The sequence below is a fragment of the Peromyscus leucopus genome, chromosome 4 (genome assembly GCF_004664715.2).
Source record: "Peromyscus leucopus breed LL Stock chromosome 4, UCI_PerLeu_2.1, whole genome shotgun sequence".
NCBI lineage: Eukaryota > Metazoa > Chordata > Mammalia > Rodentia > Cricetidae > Peromyscus > Peromyscus leucopus.
The window spans coordinates 35,528,180-35,547,741 of NC_051066.1; the positions used below are offsets into that span (position 1 = coordinate 35,528,180).

Sequence of the window (19,562 nt, forward strand, 5' to 3'; positions counted from 1 at the left end):
TCAGACCTCCCAGTTGTCTTTCTGAAAACACTTATTTACAGCTCCATTTTCACATCACTCTTTCCTTCTCCCTCATCAGGATGATTAGTTCAGACTTGCTGCTTCCAACACTTTCAGCCAGCCGGGGGGGGGCAAGTGAAGACAGAACTTGTACAGTCCAGTCCTAACGGCTTTTCCTTAGTTAGCCAAGGCCACTGTCACCAAAGCCCTGTTCAAGGAAATCCGGCCTCCGGAGCAAGTCTCTCCCAAGGTCTGTGGCCCAGAGAGCTCCCCTCTGATCCTTGAACTCTCAACAGCAGGTCTGTGAGATAACTGCCATTTTCTTTATAAGGAAAACAAAAAGGGAAAAGAAAGAAAGAAAACAAAAAAAGGAAAGAAAAGAAAAAGAAAAGGAGGTCGGGTGGCTGTGCTTTTAAGAGAAGACCTTAAAGTCAGGTCTTTGAAAATGTCAAGTTCATTTACACAGATTTGTGTGGGTGTGTATAGAGATGTGGGTTATATCAAAAAGAAAAATGTGTTTTTAAATCTTTCTTCTTCCCTCTTCAAAGAAGTGGAAATATAGTTCACTGCCCGCTGTCATGTGGGTGCTGCATCCCACAGCGTAAGTCCATGCAGACACACAGACACGGCCTTCTGTTTATAATTGACTTGCTAGTTCTTTTGAAAACCACAAGGGGCTCATCCAAAAGCAAAGACATGCCTGAAAGCAGAAAATCCGAAATAGCCTCTGCTGGTGCTATGTGTGTCACCAGTCTAAGCCCTGAGAATCAAGAGCCTTCAGACACTTTTAATGAGTAAAACTTTAATGAGCAAAGAGCGGGTCTTTATTTTCCCTGCCTAGAGAGATCTAAGCAATATCCCTGCACCTATCTATTTCTATGAGAATAAAAATCACATATATGTATATATCTATATACATATATAGAGACACAATCCAGAAAAAAGTTTGCACTGGCCAAAAGAGAGCTGAAAGATAGTATGTCTAGGGCGTCTAGACATGCCTGCCACTCTTGAATGGCATGAAGCTGGGCTCAGAACTGCCAACCATGCTGCCCAACAGGTGATGGTTCTGGAGAAGGAACTGGATGGGGGAGGAGAGTTATGTGGGAAGTTAATGGTGTCATATTGATTTGTGTGTGACCTGAAACAGGAATTAAATGGCTGTATTTTAGAGACTGAAATAAGGCAACGGATACAAATTTAAAACACAAACATTTTAATTGTAGATAATTTTTAATCATATTTATCCAAGAAAATACCTAATACATTGAAAAGTGTATCTGCCGATACTGGGTTGGGGGATGAAGAGTCAGTGTCTCGAAGAAGAGGTCAAATGAAAAACAAAATAAAGGAGTGGCTATTCACAGACTGACGATGGATCATCAAATATCAGTTAGTCAACATACTGCACCATGAACGACAGCAAACTGTAAAGATGGCATTCATCACCGAGCCTATGGAACAGGTGGTCAGAGTATGGGGCTACAGCTCACAGAGAAGCGCATGGTGCGTGGATAAGGTGCCCAGGTTTATCTACAGCAGCGGTTCTCAACCTTCCTAACACTGCGACCCTTTAATACAGTTCCCCATGCTGTGTTGACCCCCAATCATAAAATTATTTTCATTGCTACTTCATAACTGTAATTTTGCTACTGTTATGAATCATAATGTAAATATCTGTGTTTTCTGATGGTCTTAGGTGACCCTTGTGAGTGGGTCATTCGACCCCCAATGGGGCCGCAACCCACTGGTGAAGAACCCCTGATCTACAGCATCACAATAAACAAAGAGGCAAAACCAACAAACAAATAAATGTTCAGTCCAAGATATCAAAGATTCACACTTTGTGGTTCTAATAGTATGTTTCTTGTGTGAGCTGTTTGCAAAGTGGTACCTGAAATTAAACTCTATAGCCAGACATAGGAAGAAACACTACTTTCCCAACGTCTCTGGTTTTTGACAGGATATATAGTCTGACAGATGTTTGGACTATAACCTAAAGAGTTTTACCAGAAGCAAGAAACCTCAAGTAATTTTACCATTTAGTGAAATTCAACTCACTGAGCCCACTTCTGCCTTGTGCACAGGCATGAAACGGCACCAGCCTTGATCAGCTCTTACTCCTGCGGTCTCAATTACATCTCCTTCAACCTTCTACATACTTCTTGCAGTTGTATAGACAGAAATAAGAGCTACTGACCGCTTTTCTGTTGGTGGTTCTTTTTAATCAAATATCAAAACACATGGTTTACATATCCTTGCTCTCCATACTCAGGACCAAGGGGAAAAGGCCAATGGAGAGTGGCTGTTAAAAGTATATAATAACTAACTCCATCTTTGATACGGAACCAGGAGCCAGAGTACAAAACCTTCATCAGATCTGGTTTTCTAATGCTTTCCTCTCAACATTTCATTTATTTAATTGGTACATTCCCATAAAACTAATTAGTAAATCCTTTATGCACTTATTTTACACACACACACACACACACACACACACACACACACACACACTATTAATGAGGACCTTAAATTCATAATGTAAGATGGCAGTCTGGGTTAGTTTGAAGAGAAGTCAAAGCGATTTTCTGAATTAGGATTACTAATTCAACAAAGGCTAAAAGGAAGGCAGAACACATTTAGATGTTAATATCCACAATTCTTAGGAATACAGCAAGCCTCAAAATGCCCATGACTCACTTTTTCAGTCTGGTCAAATTTAACATTCACCATAACATGTGTGGGCCTGTGATATTTTATTTGGGCTGGGTGTTGGGCTGGTGAATACCTTTTAGGGTTAGATATAAGAATGGGTGGGTTCCTAACCTCTCAGACTGTGATATCAATACAGGATAATAAGTGTCATACGCTGCTCCTCCTCCACGGGGCAACAGGAAGTGTGATATCTAAAGTGAATAAAGTCTTTACACCTGCCTGTGCGAATAACCAGGAAGTGCCCCGGCAGAAGGCAGCAAGCCTACTCCACCTAATCGACATTCATTTAAATAATTCAGTAATTTAAATGTCAAGCCAGAGGTATTCCCTCTCTGCACAGCTCACCCACATTGTTTGTTCTAGAAGGCACCTCCTGGCATTACTCAGTGTTATGGCTGGCTCCGTTTACTCTTTGCTCTTTGCATCACCAGACCCCGGGCCGTGTGAAAACGCTCACAGCTGGAGCTGGCTGGGAACAGACTGGAAAATTCTGACCACAAAGGATGGCTGCTTCCTATCAAGGGAGAAGCCACCGGAGTGGCACCGGATCGGGGTGTTCTGCAAGCCAGAGGCACACGCAGGGAGTCCCCAAGAGGGCAGAGCCGCCAAATCTTTAGAAAGGTTTTTCTTGTTCTGGGCAAGGCTCAGCTCACTGTCTGGACACACCTACTAGATGACTCCAGACCCACAATGGAAGAGGCAAAGCAAAGAGCAGCAGGGACTTTTTCAAACTGTTGCTAGCTTGGGACAATCTTGTGCTTCCCAGTAAAATTGTTCACATTTCTGTTGAACTGGGACTTCACAATACCGCAGGCTTGCCTGTCTCCGCCTGCCTACTGGTGTATCGTGTAATGCTTACGGCATTCGAATAGACTTCCCTTCTACATGGTGCATAAAAGCCCACTAAGATCTTTGATACAAGATAGATGAGAAAATGCTGCAAGTAAACTATCCTGTAGCTAAGGGTCAGCAAAAAGGGGACAGGCTGAGTTTTTAACGGGCTTACCTCAAAGCAGCGTAAATAATAATGTAGCAATTAGAAGGTGATTACAAAAACCCAATAGTGCAGAACTTGTATAAGCTAAAAAGGGAACTGCAAACATCCTTGGCCTCCTTCCAGCAGTCCAAACGATTCACTCATTTGAAATGGCAGTTTATATTAGGTTTATAGATTAGGGGAGGCCTTCCACCCGTCTCCTAATCTGGGAGCACTGCTTGGCACCTCTCCAGAATCTGCAAGCATTTGAGATCTCTGGCATTAAACAAAGGCTTAAGGAAGGGTTTTGCAATGCCAGGTTTCGATGCCAGCAAGCCTGCTCCTCAGACAGAAACACAAAAGGTCCATCCGGAATGTCTACTGAAGGGCACTTGATCCTTTGGCAAGAAGGCAGGGTGTATATGTTTGGGCTAAAATACACCAGGGGCCCAAATGCTCTCTCAGTCTACACAGTCCTATGGGGAAATCCACAGCTTACTCCTTTTTTCTTTTTTAATCAGAGATACTGATACTTAATAAAGTTGCAAAGCCAAGAAACAGACAGATTTCAAGAGCTATGAGAGAAAAGAGGGAGTCAAAAAAGACTCTACAATAGAATGGCAACATGAAAGCCCAAGCCTTGGAACTGGGGATGTAGCTACTCCAAACACATCCCTCCTGAGTGTTCTCTAACTCCATGAGTGGCGTGCCTATTCATGCAACCACACAGGCTGATGGTCTTTGGTTTCTATCATTTGCAAGACAGACTACAGTCTGACTCACACAGCTCTTCACCCTGCCCTCTTCAGAACTCGGGGAGTCCTCAGGAAGCCTCTTCCTGCTACAGGGCAGGGTCTCAGATCCTTTCTTTATGGAACCCCTCCATATTGGATGTTTATTCCCACCCTGATAGCACTGAATCTACTTAGTGGATCTCGCCTTGCCTGCTAGAGCCTAGCACTTGAATCTTCCAGAACTGATGGCTCCCCAGCCCTGTGCTCTGATGGTCAACAACAGGAGGATGATGGGACCTATACCTACCAGCAGCAACCTCTGTACTTGGCAGGACCAACCTGATGGGTATTTGCTTCGGCATGAATTTTTCCATTCACAGAAAACAGTCAGGGATGGGAAGAGACCTGATGCTGGTTTTTCAGAGCAGACTGAGCCCATAAAATCTTCAAATGTCAGCACTGATCTTCAGGCAAGGCTTAGTCACCTGCCGGCATGTCCATGCAAATCATTTCCTCCTAGAGGGGCCCATTGCACCATCATATCTGCTCACTACTCAGGCTCCCAATGTGTGGAAAAATCAGTACTTTCTATGAGAATGTAAGCTTTTTGTGTGTGTGAGCTTGTTTGTTTATCAGAGGCCAGAAGTAAAATGCAAGCATGCCTTAAATAAGGAACTCTTTAACGCACACACTCATAAAACAGCTGGGCTTCGTGGGTGGTCTTCCTTTGGCTGGCTGTTCAATGGATTCTAGGCTGCTAGGATGCTCCCTTGATCAAGGTCATTAACACAGGAAGCACGTTCAAGGCCAATCAGTTTGGAGTGATCCATACAGCCCCTGTCTGCCCAGCAGAACAAATCTACCCCTGGTCTTTGAGGCCATCCCCCCACACACACACCTCTCATGTCAAGTTCAGTAGAGAATGAGGAAGGAAGAGTGAGTTCTCACTTTCCCTTTCATGCTTTGCTGCAGGTAATGAGGAGCCCTAAGTCATCCTGCATTTGATCTGCTGAAGCTGGGGGGTGGGGTGGGTGGAGGGAGTTCGGCAGGGAGGTTGCCATCTGTTTATTTCGTGCCTGGGCTGACTGTGTCTCTGAAATAATCCCCACAAATTAAGCCTATTGCAGCAGCTACACCTTCTGCTTCAAAGTCAAAAGCTCGGCCTGTGTTCAAGTGACTAAGAGATTAAGGAATACTATGGGTAGTAGCCGTAGACAGCATTGGCCGGCCTTTTCCTTGTTTCTTATGACCCTCCGAAAGCCCCAGACTTGGCTCTAACATAGGCACCCAGTCTAGGAGGCAACTCCTCAACCCGGAAGAAAATAACAGAATAATGACCTCTTCACTGTGTCTGCAAGCCTGTTGGAGCAATGCTTCACAGAACAAAGGGCTACAGGCCTGAAGGGAATTATGTTGGAAGGAATATTTTCACAGGCCAAATATATCACTGTTGCTCCACACAAGCCAATGTCTGAACAAAGCTCCAGTTTAGAGGGCATGACAGAGCCTGGAGGAAGAAGGCGACGGTCCCGGGGAATTATGAATGGTTCGGAGAAGTTGTTCTCTTAGGATTTGGAAGGAAGGAGGGGCAGGGGGCTGGGGATGCCTCCATCTCAGCCTAGATGCTGTGGTAGTGCAGGGAGAGGTGCCGGCCACTCCTGTTTCGTCTCCTATTTCCGGCGACTTGCTTCTGAGGTCCCGCCCGTCCCCCCGCGCCCCCCCCCCCCCCCCGTTCTAAACTGAAATTTTCAGTTTGAAAGAAAACCTTAAACAGGGAATGCCATGCGAGCCAGCCAATGAAGGAGGGACTGAAGAGCCCAGCGGCTACCTCTGTGCTTGCTCTCCCTCTCTCTGTGCCCCATGCTAACCTTCTTTAGAGACCCAGGAGCCAGATCTCCTCCAGACTTGTCCATTTAGAAATCACAGGAAACTGCTAGCCCATCCTTTCATCCTTCAGGGGTGTTTTAACCAGAGATAAACCCTTCCAACATTGTGTGGGACTGTAGTTTGCTTAACAACAGTCTCAGAGGAGGCCTGCTGATGCATCAAAGGTAAAAGTAAAATGTCTTGAATTACTCAACTATCCTCCCTTGCTCCCTACCCCACCCATCCCAAAGAAGCAAAGGAAACAATGAATTCAAGACTTCCTTCTGATTGACAGTTATGAAAAGGAGAAAGGGCTGGGGCACGGTCCAAACTTCTGATACTATTACTGCCGCATCCCACCCAATTTTCCAATTCATTGCTAAGGGCTGATATGGTTCAGTGTTCCATTGCCAGCTGATGGAGACATGACCCCATGCTGCTGGCTGCACAAGTCTGCCTCGTGCATCAGGGTGAGGACCTGTGCAACCTCAGGAACTTCTTCCCTACCCGTCTAATTCAAATGAACAAGAAGAACTCAACACACTGGAGAAAACTGATTTATGAGCCACAGATTAAAGACACTAGAGTCACCACAGGAAGGTGGAGTTTGGGCCATTTTGAGCATCTTTTTAGTGCTAGCCCACAGAAAGGTCCCAGGTACCTACACTCAATGTGGAAAAGGAAAGCCTTTCTCATGGCTGTGCAGAAGACTGCTCTTTCAATCCTCTCTCAATCCCTGCAGCATGCTGAGCCATCCCTAGCTTCTACAATCATCCTGGACCTTGGCAGAAGAACACCGGCTAAATCTGAGATGTGTCACGAGGCCTCTGGCTGAGGGGCAAGAATATCTAAACACAACAGGCAAGAGTTTCCGAAGACTCCCTTTGGCTCTTGCAGCCCCGGATCACTGATGGCCTAAAGATAACCCAGGTATCTATGAAGGGTCACTTTAAATAGTAGCTCCAACACCACCAGTCATTTCAGAAGTATTTCCTTGCAGAGCCTGCTGCCATCCTCGCCAGCGTGCCAAGGCCACTGAAGAAATGAAAGCCCAGAAGGAACTGGAAGGAATTTTGAGAGGTAAACAGCACTCAGCATACTGTGGTTCCATTCTGTAAATACAAGAGCCCACAATCCCACTACTGAGAAATAACAGCTTAACAAGGGAAACACGTCATAGGAGCCATCCACTGGCAACCACTGGGAATTGAAGAGTGGGTATGAGATGAAATAAAACAGGTTAACTCAATGTTTCGCTTTCTAAAGCAGAAATTATGCCTGTTTTTCCTTCTAAGAGACGCTCACACCATAGTCTATCAGGCCACTCACTATTTAGCTGAGCAAAGAGACTGACATGGAGGCTTCAGGCACATACTTGGCATAGATGCCCACCGAGACCCCAACAACCACAAGTCCAGAATGAACCTGCTCAAAACATATTGCTTGCTTGCCTGCTTTTTTGTTTTGTTTTGTTCTTTTCATTCTTTAAGTAGAGCCGAAGTCCCCAGATCTTCCTACAAACCATTAAAATCTGCTCAGCACCTCACCTGTCTACCAAGTGAGTCCACACTGTCCTAAATGGCAGCCAGCCAGGCACTGGTGTACAAGGGACAGGTGCGCAGTGAACTATTTTCAGATGCTATCAGCTGCCGGGTCCTGCACATGCTCAGGAGGGAGGCAAGTCTTGGTTGCGGTTCAAACTCGAGGCAGCCAACAGACATGCACCTTGCCCAGCTGCCAAGCCAACCAGCTGCCCAGTGCTCCTCCCAAGACGAGAGCAAGGAAAACAGTGTAACCTGGCCAGCCGGCATGCCATTGAGCAAGCTGTACCTCTCACTTCACTGTCTGGGTTATTCTGAGCTGCGCTTATTGACGCTCCATAGCAACCTGGGAACAAAGGGCCAGCTCAGAAGGGTTTAAATGTCCTGCAAAAGTTGCTAGAAGAGTCAGCAGCCCAGACTTGTTCTCATTAAAAAAAAAAAAAAGACTGGGGAATGATTAGATGATTATTGTTGTACCATCATCATTTTATTATTGACGAGCTACCTGTAATGAAGCTTTGCTTTCGGAATTTAAGTCTTTCTCAGTTGCCCATACTTGGTTGTGTTCATTGGGGAGGCGTTTAAAAGTACAGCATGTGGATTGGCGTGCCTCAAAACTGCAAGGGTGGGCAGGAGACAATGGAGATTAACAGCGGAAGCCTAAGGACCCAAGTTCGATCCCTGGAACCTACATAAAGGTGGAAGGAAGAACTTACTGCCCAAAGTTGTCCTCTGATCTCCATATGCACACCAGGGTGTGCAAGGGCATGTGCACACACATACAAGCACATGTGCAAAATAATAAAGAAATGAGTGATTTTTATTAACCGTGAGAGGACTCCTTTTTACTTATTCTTCTCGTCTTGCCGTGGTCTATGATCTGCCCCCATGGACCTGTTCTGTAACTCACCACTGCCTTCAGAGTATATGGCAAACACCTTAGGCACAAGGCTCTGGATCCTGAGTAATCCCTCCCCTGACTTTCAGTGCCCCTCTCATCTCTCCCCCTCCCCCATGCTTGCTCTTCTCTGGGCTCCACCCATCTCCTGCCTAAAATGCCCTCTTGAATGCCTTCCTTGCTGGTTCAATGCCTATTCATTCTTCCAGCCCTTCCTCCCTGCACTGCCAACCCCAATGTCTGTGAGGTGAAAAACCTCTGTAAGCAGAGTACTAGGGTTGTGTTGTAGCCTCGAGTTTACCCCACTGGGTTGTGATTCCTGAACACTAAAACCCACCTCTTACCTATAACTACATCACAGATATGGCTGTGTTCACAGCTGATACTTACAGTAACTACAGACTGAAGGATCTTAACCTATTCTTGTTCTAAACTCAAAATAAAGGTCTTGAAAGGATGTGTGTGCCCGTCTATCATCTCCACAGCTCAGACCAGTCCCTTTGGTTCTTATCATGCTACCGTTTTTTTTATATTTCAGAAGCTATGATTACAGCCAACATTATTTATTCATTTGTCAAATATTTACTGAGCACTAATGATAGATATTTTAGTCACTGTTCTATTGCTGTGAAGGGACACCATGACCAAGGCAACTCTTATAAAAGAAGCATTTAATTGGGGGCTTGCTTACACAGTCCATTATCATTGTGTCGAGGGCATGGAGGAAGCACGGTGGCACTCAATGCTCTAGAGCAGTCGCTGGAAGTTACATCCTGATCCAGAGATGTAAAGAGAGAATGAGCTGGGCATGGGCTTTTGAAATCTCAAAGCCCACCCCCAAAGACACACTTCCTCCAACAAGGCCACACCTCCTAATCCTTCTCAAATACTGCCACTCCCTGGTGACTAAGCATTCAAATATATGAGTCTATGGGGGCCATTCTTACTCAAACCACAATAGACGAGGCAATGTCTTAGGCACTAGCGGTAACACAGTGAACATGACCAACCCTCAGCTTCTTGGTCTAAGGCTTACTCTGTGAACAACCTACTGCATGCATTTCCCATGGCTCCTTGCAACAAGGTGCAAGCAGGGACTGCTTTCATTGTACAATGCGATAAAGAACACAGACTCACACAGATGCACAATAAAAAGGAAGCTGGCTTAATGATGATGATGGGCCATGTCTCTTTCCTGATCCCTATACGAGATTCCTATATCCAGTCAAGAACCTTCCCTTCGGATTTATTTTAACTGATACCATCAGACTTTCAAACATTATCCTAACCTGCAAAAATGAAAATGTGCATTTAACTAGGACATAAAGTCAAGAGGAAGGGAAGGCATGACTAGAATGCTCCAGGGCATTCTGCAGTGTCTTACATTTCACAAGAGTCAAATTCAAACCCGAACTGTGGATTGCTGTCATTTTCTATTCTTCACAACTTCTCTGAATACATCTGTGGCTCTCAGTGGTTGTCAATCTGTCCTAGAGTAGGTCCTGGAATTCAGAAGGCAAAACAAGGGAGGGCGGAGAGAAGGAGCCATCTCCACTCTCCCTCCCACCCAAACCATCATTCGAATAAAAGCTACTGGAGAGCTGCTGCTGTGTAAGGTGAATTTCATCACCACATTCCCAAGAGAGACATCCCCCTGCCTTAGTCTCATTTCTTCTTTCCCTCCTATCCCCCAAAAGGACACATATCCCGGCAAGTCCATGCGCTGCACTAACCCACAAGAGCATTCACTGTGGCATCAACCAGCTCTGGAGGACACTGCTCCTGGGCTCAGGTTCAGCCGATTAGAATCAGGCCACTGCTGTCCCAGTGCTGTGACCCAGGCTGAAAAGGTGTAAATGTAAACTTCCCTCTTCCTGTTAAGTCAGTGGCTTGCAGACAGAGGAGGAAGCTGTAAAAATAAATAATAAATCAATTGACGATTCTAGAACAGCTTTGGCGGCGGCGGCTAAAGCTGGGAGTCAAGTCTTCTACCTGGGGTTCAGCAGAACTGGGCAGAGAACTTTGGGGGAGTTCACTGGGCTTTTCCCCTTTAAAGCTGTGGCTCTGACCCATTACTGGGCAGCAAAGGCAAAGGAGGTTCTTTGGGGTTTTTTTGTTGTTGTTTTTTTTTGTTTGTTTTTTTGTCTTTTTTTTTTTGTGTGTGTGTGTGTGTGTGTGTGTGTGTGTGTGTGTGTGTGTGTGAAAAATAATGGACTGAATAGGGAGAAGAAGAAGACAAGTAACCACTGTTTCCTGATGCTATCTTTTCAGATGTGTGGGTCTTGATGCTTGCCCTGGGTCCTACTCCAAAGGTTTCTTGCCATGAGTCATAATGAGGACCTGGAAAACATGGCCTTGTGTCTAGCAGGATTTTGGATTGACTTGAGTTCTGGGTAATTAAGACTATTAGGAATAATCATTATCTATGGAAGCTTGCCTGGGGTCAGCCCAGGCTGCAGGGGGAAGTTCCGGAGGGCAGTTAGCAGTGCTTTAAGAGTTGCAAATTAATTTCTAAATGGGTTTTCTTTTCCTCAAAAGTAAAAGTCGTGCACCTGAGACCTGACAGGGCCTCCTGGGTCACTAGTTTTTCTACAGAGAAAATGGTATTTCTGCTCTCGATCCAGAGGTCATCTTCACAACAGAGAAGGCTTGGCCACTGCTGCCCTATGGACCACAGTTGACCACAAGCAAAATCACCTCATTTGCCTGCATAGGGAACTTGGTTGCCCATTTGCTCAACTCTTAATTTTGTTTGATCTTTAGTTTGGGTGAGCACTAACCCCCTGTGCCCCTAAACTCTCCACTTAAATAAACAGACGTGGCTGTAGTTTATGGCAGGAGCAAACACTTCCCAGGAAGGAGCGGCTGAAAGAGACCTTTGTCAAGCCGCTCACCTTGCAACAAGTTCCTAGACAATCACTTTGTTACCAAAGAAAACGCGATAAAAAACAGAAGCAATCCTGGGAGAATGTGCGGCTTCCTCAGAGAGTCGCCGCATTTTAGGTCCTGCTCGTGGCAAGAGGCCCAGGGCATCCCACATCTTTCCTTTAAGAAACTCATGTCATGATATGGTGAAGCAAAAGACTTCATTGGGAACGAAGGGGTAAGTGACAGTAACAAGAAATGAGAGCAACAGACTCAATACTGAGACATTGCTTTTACATTCAGTCACCCCTTCAAGAACTTCCTGAGGCCTCAATAACAAGAAATTCAAAGAAAGGTTCCTTCTATTCTTCCCCCACTGGCAAAGAGGGGCACCTTTGTGGACCCTAACAAAAGTCTATTGAGCTTACCCACTTCCCTCCTTCATTGGGTAATTGGGCTGGAAAGTCTGAGTGGTGATGGCTCTGGAAAGTCTACAATCCCGTCAACACAGAAAATAATGTAAGGCCAAACTCTGCCACAAAACGGTGCCCGAGCCCAGACTTCCTTGCTGCCCTCAGATCTAACTGTGGTGTGTCAATTCACTAAACTGGGGGTTGTCTCAGCTTTGAAATACTTCCAAAAGAGCAGTGCCCCGTTTTTCATCTCCATGTCATGGTTTCCACCTGCAAACGCACACTGAGACAAAAGAAGAGCCCAACTCGCAGACTCCACCTTCTCCCTGGTGGCATAATAGCAGTGTTTGAGCGTGATTAGTCTTATTAGTGGGAAGGAAAGGCAAGAATATACAGGTAATTAGGACTCGAGTGCTCTTCTCTGTGAGAGCAAACAAAACTCTTCCTGCAGCTAGAGTTGTACAGATAATGAAAATGAGAGATGATTACCCACAGGCCAGACAAGAGACCTGGAAAACACAAACCCAGGTGAAGGGGCCTCATCACTTGCCCAGGCTCTCTTCTCACCCTCTCCAACAAACTGCATCGAGCTGGATCCCAGCATGCACCATAGAAGAGATGAATGCAGATGGATGCCACTAACTTACACTAACTTACAGCAACAATATACAATTTTGAAGAGGATTAAAGGCTGAATCTCGAGTGCATTGTTTCTCATAGCAGGCCTTGGTTGGCTGTGTACCATCAGGAGCTTTAACCAGTCTAAAGGTAGCCCCCCCCCCAAAAAAAAAAAATACCCCTGTCTTACTAGGGGAGGGTTACGAAAAATAAATAATAATTAATATGAGAAATAACATAAAGCAGTAAACGCAATAACTGGAACATATTAAATATCCAATGTTACCTATAATTGTCTAAAAGTAGTGTGAGAGCCAAAGTCATATTTTAAGTTTTAATTACTATGCCTAAGAGATCCATGAAACAAAAATGCCTCTGATCTGCAAGCCTCTTGCTCAAGGACAGATACTTTCTGAAATGCTGGAGGCTCTAGTTTATGGGAGATAACAAGCCACATGCTTTTCACTGCCCTTCACAAGTCTGACCTATCTGCAAGGATGTGCTTGATCACATGTGGGTGGGAGATTCACAGGCTGGAAATACATCAGGATACACACTTGCTTCTGATTGGATATAGGCTGCAGGTACAGCAGGACATATGCTCGCCTCTGATTGGACCTGACGGGAAATGCAATGAATTATGGGTTTTCCTTCTCAAGCCCTTACAAAACATGATTCGGGGCCATTTCCTGGAAACCTGGGTATGGACCTGGTCTAAGCCCATCCACACAGGCAGTATTTAATTAAAGCTTGCTTCAATTTTGGCTTTAAATTGTGGTAGTCATCTTATTCTCGTCATTGGGATCAACATTTTCTATAATAAACGGCATTTTCTAAGTTTCCATATTTGGATGGGAAAAGGAACCCTCATTTTGTTTCCCTGATTAGTTCCACAGAACTTGGGGAGTATTCTGAAGTACATTCAAATGCTATCTCAATCACTGCTTTCAACCCAATGCTGAACTGTTAGCACAGTTTCTAATCAACACTGAAGAAACACAAACATTTGGTCTCCAGCACCATGGAAGAGAGGATATGGAAAGAAGTGAGACAGGAAAAATAAAAAACATTTAAGAAACAAAGAGATAAGAGGAGAGCTGGCACATGAAAACTGTACCTATCTACTTGTACTGTGTGTTGTTTTGGTATAATTGAACACTCACTAGATAATGTTCAGATCAGAGTAAATATATCTAATGTCTCAAATATTTATTATTTCTTTGTGATTTAAAAAAATCCAACATTCAAAATTCTTTCTCCTAGGTTTGAAATGTAGACTATGTTATCATTATCAACGGCCCACCTACTTTTCAATGGCACATCAGAATTTACTTCTCCCGTGTAACTGTACCATAGGATCCACTGACCAATCTTCTCCCATCTTTGCTTGCTTGTAGCTTGCTTGTAGTAGTGTCCCTGTGTTGCCCTGGCTGGTCTTGAACTCTTGGGCTCAAGCTATTCTCTCCCCTCAGTGTCCCGAATAGGAGCACAGGTGCATGCCACCAAGTGGCCTTGGTTTCTTTTGTGGACTAAGTCTATACATCGAATTCTATTACAACAAAATGCCCGTGACTTTTACATGTGCCCCAAGATCACCGGGAGGCCTAAGCAGGACATAGTTACTAGATGGCTTCTGCCACTCAGTATATATTAAATGGGAGTCTATTTTCTTTTCAACATGTAATCTACAAAGCTCAGCATCAAACTTTTATTATCTTTCCTATTATTTATCTCTTTCAATTAAGCATTTTGTACCTAAATTTTACTTTACAATTGTTAACTGTATTGTAAGCAGTTTTTTTTTTTTTAATTCTTATTAAATACATACAAAGCAAAAGTCCCTTTTATAGAATATACTACTGACAGGTAACAAAGTTAAGTCATAAAGAGGAAAGATGGTGACCAGCACCCAACCAAGCCAACCACAAATGCGACAAGAACACTCCAACTTAGGGTACTCATAGAATGTTAAGGGGGGAAGGACAGCATCCCACATTCAGGTCCATATCTGAATTATAGTAGTGGTGGTCTATTAAATAGTAAACTCTTAGTGGCAATCCATTTCCTTATCAACTCAGAACAATGGGTTTTGTTATCTGTTCCTAGTATTCAATCATTTGCCTGTCTGGGGGAATGAATGGGATGGGGAAGAAAGAGGAGACAGGGAGATGAATATGGCCAAACCACATGATACACTTGCATGGAGATGTCTTCGTGAAACCAATCACTATGTATAAACACCAGTAAAGAAAGAAAGGAATGTGGTGAAATGTGATGAAATGAGCCATTTAGGGAAATGTAAATAAATGTGTACAGAATTCAGAAACTATGAGAATGAAAATACAATGTACAGGAAATCCTAAATAGTATGATCCAACTTATATAAATTTCACTAAATATTAAAAATGAAGAGAATGTTTGTTGGGCCCTGCACAGCTTAAGTGCTAGACAGGGAGAAAAATCAAATCCAGAACAAGGTTCTTAACACTGCTGCCCAAGGGCCCCTTTCCTCCCTCTCTCTTCGCTCGGTTTTTCTTCCCTCTCTCTCGGCTCTTTCCGACTCTACCTCTATTCTGTTCTCCTTTTCTCTCCTATCTCGCTTCCATCACAGGTCCACTGTGATATTAACTGAAACCAGAAAGCACTGCTTAATAGAATATGGAAAGGAAGAATTTGGAGAGGACTTAGTTTCCAAGATTCTTAAGACTTTTTTAGTAGTGGGCATTAAAGCACTGAGTAAGTAATTTTAAAGCAGGACCAAGATACAGCTCCTCAGAAATGTCCAGCTGAAGAGCAATGCTAACTCAACCCAGACTTCCGGCTTTAACAAGAGTCCACGCCCTCCTATGAAGGCCTCGAACACCAGCAGGACAAGATCCTCTGGGGCACCACCTGCCACACGTACCGAGCACTGCAAAGTTTTTAACAACTTTCATTGCTGAGAGCTGTCTAGACAGACTCCAGATATCCAGACTAGGCTACAGCGGCAGTGTTCAACAAAAACAAAATAAGAGCCACCTTAGTAATACTAATCTAAATGTTCTCACTGTAAAAAGAAGCAATGTTTTTATTGCCCTCAAAACCCAGCTTGTATCTTACACTCAGAGACCTCCTTGATTATTACCTAAACATTCCAATGCTACATGTAGTGGATTTGTAGCTCCCAAAGAGGACAATGGAGGGAGAAAGGGAAGGAGTGAGGGATGGAGACAGAGAGAGAGACAGACAGACACCGAGACAGACAGACAGAGACACATGGAGACAGAGAGAGAAGACTTGGATGGAGAAATGGATGGATGGAGAGAAGATGGATAGATAGATAGATAGATAGATAGATAGATAGATAGATAGATAGATAGATAGATGGATGGATGAGTAGGAACAGATCCAACAAGGTAAGTCTAAAGTTCAACAAAATAACTCCTAGGACAGAGTACTGACTTTTATGCAGAGTTGGCACCACTAACCAGTTTAATTATTTGCCTCCTTGGAAGTTTATCAATTATATAAAGTAGACCCCTATATCCCAAAGAACTCATAACAGGGGCATGAGCCTTGTATCTCGTCTGATCACAACAAAACTAAGAACTACTCTAAGCACTGCTCTTCCTGGAGGAACTTGGACAAAACAGACATCTTCCAATGCGTACTGAGCTAGAGTTTATGATTTGTAGTTGGAATACATTTACACATATTGCTCGAATTTCTAAAGGTCTGATAATAAAAAACCCAGAACCAGATATTGGGGTAAATGCTGAAAGATCATAGAGACAAAGAAAGAAGCCACTTCCATGTCTCACCTCACCAGTTCCACAAATCCTCTGACTGATATCCTCTGAGTCCTTACCGGAAAGGCTCCAGCCGAAAAAGCCTCTAGCTGAAAGGGACGCTTCTGCCGAAAAGCCATTAGTTCCTGTCTCCTCACGCCTTATATACCTTTCCATGCCCAGCATCACTTTCTGGGATTAAAGGCGTGTGTCCTTCCCAGTAATGGGATTAAAGGTGTGTGCTCTGTTTCTCTCCTAGACTGAGTCAATCTCATGTAGTCCAGGGTGGCTTTGAATTCAGAGAATCAGACGGATCTCTGCCTCATGAGTGCTAGGATTAAAGGTGTGTGTCACCACTGCCTGGCCTCTATGTTCAATCTAGTGGCTGGTTCTGTTCTCTGACCTTCAGGCAAAGTTTATTAGGGTACACAATACATCACCACACACATAGCCACATGGAAAGGCAGGACTTTATACAATTGTACAGAATTAGGATTAACTTTTACTTTTTTCTTTCTTAGTCAGCTGTCTGTAGCTCTCAGAAAGAGAAGTTCCACTCCTAAGAAACTTTGGAACAAGGTAGGGAAAAAACAAATCAATAAAAAGTATAAAGGGGCGCTGGGTGGTGGAGGCGCACGCCTTTAATCCCAGTACTCGGGAGGCAGAGGCAGGCGGATCTCTGTGAGTTCGAGGCCAGCCTGGGCTACCAAGTGAGTTCCAGGAAAGGCACAAAGCTACACAAAGAAACCCTGTCTCGAAAAACCAAAAAAAAAAAAAAAAAAAAAAAAGTATAAAGGGGCCAGAGAGGCCCAAGGCTTTGGAATGCCTGATTATGTCATGGGCTCAATTTTTTTTCCTGCTGTGTGTGCATGTTTGTATCCCCATCAAAATCCATGGTAACGGTAGTAGAAGAAGGTAGGTAGAGTAAGAGGACATGAGCAAAGAGCCTCATTGTGTACCTATGATGGCTAGCTTGTGACCCAGGAAGAGTCTCAGTGAAGGATTGTCTACAATGAGTTAGCCTCTGAGCATGTCTGAGGGCGACTATTTTAAGCCTACTGTGGGCAGCGCCATTCCCTGGACAGGGAAACCTGAATTATGTAAGAGGAGAAAAACCAGAGCAGAGCAGAGCAAGCAAGCAAGGGGGCATTCATGCATTCATTCCCCTCTGCTCTCGACTGTGGAGGTCACAGAACAGCTGTTTCCAGTTCCTGCTGTCTTCCCTCCTGAGATGGACTCTAACCTGGAATTGCACATGAATATAAACCCTGCCTTACTTACTTCATGTTGCTTTTGTCAAGGTATCTTATCACTGCAACAGAAACGAAACCAGGACAGTACCCTCCTAGATGAGATAGCTAGCCTTTCCATCATAGGACACAGTGAGAAGGGGCCACCTATGAATACTGAGTCCTCACCGGACAGCACATCTCCCACCCAGCACCTTGAACTTGGCCTTCCCAGACTGAGAACTCTAAGCAATAAATGTCTGCTGCTTATAAGGTATCCAGTCTGTGGTATTTTGTTACAGAAGCCCAAAGAGACAAGGACAAAGACAAAGTAAGCTTCTTGTTGTTTTGAGGCAAAGCTTTCTGTAACCTAGGCTGGTCTCCAGTTCACTATGTGGCCAATGGTAACCTTCAAGTTCTAATCCTCCTACCTTCACCTACTAATTGCTGGGATGATATGCATGTGGCTCCATATTTGTTTTCTCCTGACAAGTCCTGAGTATGCCTCAACACATTCATTAACCTAAATAATCTGTACAATTAACCAAACCTAATATCAACCTGTTATTCATAAAAACATAAAGTATGTCTTACACTATCTTGATGGATATTAAAATTTCCCCCAAGTAAAACTACTGTATAAACTGCAGGTGTTCCAGTCAGCTTTCCGTAACTGCAGCAAATCCCTGAGGTAATCAAATTAATAACAGGAAAGGGCTGCTGGGGTTGGCGGCAGTGAAGGTGACAGTCCATGAATGACTGCCACCGGAGTTTTGCAAACCATGAACACAACATATAGCAGTGTCTCAGGAACAGGGAGCAGAGAAAGACTCTTTACCTCACAATCAGATGTGAAAGAAAGAGAAAGGGCCGGGCCCCACAAACCTCTTGGAGGGCAACCCCCCCCAATAATCGGAAGGCCACTCGCTAGACCCTCCCCTCCTGCCACAGCACCGAGCTTTGACACACTGTGGCTCGCTGCAGATAAACAAAACTTTCAAAGGGGCCACAGGTCTCTGTTTTGTTGGCATTCTACCAAAATTTTTCATTATTCAGAAAATTCAACCACTGAAGGTGGAGCATATGTAATTCCAACACCAAGACAACACAATATAACAGTAGACCCCTATTTTTTTAGGTAGACGGCTGAGTATACACAGGTGTGTGTAACATTAGAGTACCCCCCTTCCTTACACCTAAAAGTGTGGCCAGCACCAAACTCTCAACATACCACTTCTCCTCCACCCCACCCCACCCTACATTCTGTAACGCCCGTCACAGCAGGGACTGGAAGAGTGGCTGTGTAGATAAACGCAAAGCCAAACAACTTGAGTTCAATCCCCAGAACCACTGGGTGGACAAAGAGAACTGATTCCCAAAAGCTGTCCTCCGACCTCCACACACGCCACTGCAGGCTCACTCACACACGTACATGCGTGCACACACAGAATAAATACGTTTAAAAATTAGGCACAGTCAGTGATAAAAGAGAATAATACTATACTATAATAAACATATTGATGGTTAGTTAAAACTTAGAAATTGTTTATTCTACAACTTCCGGTTAACATTTTGATCACATTTACCATGGGCATCAAAGACAGTAGAAAGTAAATACACAGATAATAGAGAGTACCATACTTCATAACATCTACTGTGCTCAGGCATGACTGACAGCATAGAGTACATATGTTTACATGTACTACTTTATTGTTAACTGTACAACTGTCTTCATTTCATCTTCATATTTATTTCTGGTAGGGTACTACATGGAATCTTTAAAAACTTTAAAAACACAAATCAAGATACAATATGTATCAAAACTGCACATTAAAGGAATCAAGGGACATTGCCAGATATTTATTATACAAAGGGTGTGTTAAGTCTGACAGGATTAAGGACCAAATGTTTTACAATAAGCCAAAGAATACATAGTACAT

At 44.0% G+C, this 19,562-nt stretch overlaps 1 protein-coding gene across 2 annotated transcripts in view; it reads right to left on the minus strand.

The window, feature by feature from the left end:
* Window positions 1–19,562, minus strand: part of Acvr1 (activin A receptor type 1) — a 122,694-nt gene that overhangs the window by 34,051 nt on the left and 69,081 nt on the right. The window lies entirely within an intron of this gene.